The 2,654-nt window shown below is 45.1% G+C and overlaps 1 long non-coding RNA gene across 1 annotated transcript; it reads right to left on the reverse strand.

Annotated features, from left to right (window-relative positions):
• Window positions 1–1,005: 1,005 nt before the first annotated feature.
• Window positions 1,006–1,534, reverse strand: LOC109945469 (uncharacterized). The gene is made up of 2 exons (XR_002268663.1): window positions 1,449–1,534; window positions 1,006–1,374 (listed from the first exon to the last, which is right to left on the reverse strand). It is a non-coding gene; the product is annotated as an uncharacterized lncRNA (long non-coding RNA).
• Between the last annotated feature and the right edge of the window lie 1,120 nt (window positions 1,535–2,654).

Raw genomic sequence — 2,654 nt, forward strand, 5'->3', positions numbered from 1 at the left:
GGCGACGCCTCAGGACGACGACGACCAGCAGCAGGACGACGACGACCAGCACTAGGACGCCTCAGGTTCAGGTGGCTCTAGTTCGAGGAGCATCTACCTGCGAGGCCCCGCGAGTCTCCCGCCGCGTCCCATACTTCGGGACAGACGGCCGCTGATTCGGCCGGAAGGGGAGAGGTATGTAACTTTATGTTCTTCATTCTTGTTCATATTATGTGTTCAAAATCATAATATAAACTAATACTTTTTATTTATCACTTGGACAGGTCTTGGACGGTTTTGGATTATGCTGGGGGTCATCGTCGCCCCCCAACAACATCCTCGGCCTGCTGTGCAGGGAACACTTCCCTGGACTTGTGGAGTACGCCGGAGTGACGGGCCCAGCCTTCACCTTCGACCACTACGCCGTCGCCCCACTACACCAAAATAGTGAACTTCCTAGAGCCTAAACCCTAGGAAGTTAGCCCTAAACTCTAGGAAGTTAGCTAAACTCTCGGAAGTAAAGCCATCCCGTCGGAAGTTTGGCTCTCGGAATTTTTTTGTCGGAAGTTAGCTTAACTTCCTATAGCCCTCTAGGAAGTTAGCTAACTTCCTACATCCAAGGAAGCCTCTCGGAAGTTAGTAGATTCTCGAAAGTTAGTAGCTTCACGCCGTCAGCGCCGTCAGCTGATTAACTTCCTACGACTAACTTCCTACGGCTGACTGTAGCCCCTAGGAAGTTAACTGGCTAACTTCCTACGGCTGACTATAGCCCCTAGGAAGTTAGCTGGCTAACTTCCTACGGCCCAATTAGCCTCTAGGAAGTTAATTTGACCAGCATTACAAATGTTATTTATTTTTATTTTACATCACATTCCACAACATAACAAATATATCAACAGCTATATAGCACAACATATTTTCACATAAAACATCTCACACACAATTACATAACAATATTTAAATCCATAGTCTCATCAATTACATCACACAAGTCTCATCCATAGTCATAATAAGACACATCTCATCCAGTACAAATAAGAGACAACATATTATACATAGTCATAATAAAAGTCTCAAGTATCAGAACACATAACATAAAAGCTCACGACCGCTGATCACCATCGAGTTATAGTGACAAGTGATGGTCGGTACCTCCACTAGTAGATAAATGTTGTGAAAATGTGTATGTTGTGTTGGATTTATGGACGTACAAGAAGGGATTGAGTTCAGAATAATGATATATGTGATAGGCTAAAAATAGCACCAATGGAAGAAAAGCTCATCGCATTTACTACAGTGTAGCATTTTATCATATCCTCATATAAATCAGCTGAACGTTGTATCCCTGAGGCATCTGCCCAATACTCCAGTATCAGAAGTGCATACTCACAGCACCTGGAATAGTACAAATAAACTTAAAAACTGGAAAGAAACCAATGGACAATGTGAAAATAGTCAAACACATTTACCTTGCACGGAGGATTGCACTCCGGTCATTCTTTGTTGTGTCAACTATGCGAGGAAGAATCCTACCAACCTTGCAATTCTGTAGAATCTGCAAAATATTCCATGTTAGCAAAGAGGTAAAATAAATGCATCATCAAGTACAAAACATAAATGAGTAAATGACTTACAGTTTTTATGCATGTATCTGCAGATTCAGCGATCACAAGCACGGTTATGACAACAAGCTTAAAAAGCATCTGAAAATCCACACATCTTAGGTTTGTTTCAAAATGTGTATGGCAAGATAGAAAATTGCTCATTAAATTACCGGGATGAATAGTTTAGCACATGGCTCAAAATCACCGAGGAGTTCTTTGGATAGTATATTATGTTAGAAAGTTAGGCATTTTTAGTTTTAATTTAATCCAGGAAAACAGTGCGATATATGTGATGACATGTATGTGCATGTGTGTATAACTACTCGTATAAACAGTAAACAGCAATGAAACATGCACAAATACGAAGAACAGAGTGTACCCAGCGGAGGGACCGATGCTCAAGGCACCAGTGGCTCCATTCACACGAGACATCTCGTGTGTTTGTTCGATGTAGCCGTACGAAGTCGGTGCAGGAAGATGTACGCTGTGCAGTCCCTCGAACGGTCGCCGGGAAGAAGAACAGCAGCACGCGTCAACTCGGGAAGACGACGAACAGCAAGCTGTGAACGAAGCAGCTGGACAAACAGATCACGCGAGCAGTCGCGAAGACGCTCCCCAAAAATCTGATCGCCCGCACACCCGTGCAAGTGTATCTCTGCGGTCGGTGATTTCGGAGGCCTGCTCTCCCACTCTCTCTGTGCTCGCAGAAGATGGGACAGGAATGTGTTGTTTGCAATTCGCGTGACTGGAAGAGCCCTCCCTCTCCATTCTTATAGGCGGTCAGAAGGAGGGAGAAGAACAACGGACAGAAACGGTCGCGCATTAGAACTGGAAACTGACGACAGTAACTTACGTCCGTTACTAGCCATAAGACAGGAAACAGACGGTTATCATGACGGTCATCGCTCCAGGCAAAATGCGCAACCGTTTGAAAGGAATATTCGGACCAAGGTCCGATCTACCACGAGCCACGAGCCCGGCCGGCGGCGGCGGCGGCGCGCGCGCGCGCGTGTGGCAGTCCTTCATCCTTTTCTCAACTTCTCAATAGATGCACCAATGGTCCACCTATTT

The sequence above is a fragment of the Zea mays genome, chromosome 4 (assembly GCF_902167145.1).
Source record: "Zea mays cultivar B73 chromosome 4, Zm-B73-REFERENCE-NAM-5.0, whole genome shotgun sequence".
Classification (NCBI taxonomy): domain Eukaryota; kingdom Viridiplantae; phylum Streptophyta; class Magnoliopsida; order Poales; family Poaceae; genus Zea; species Zea mays.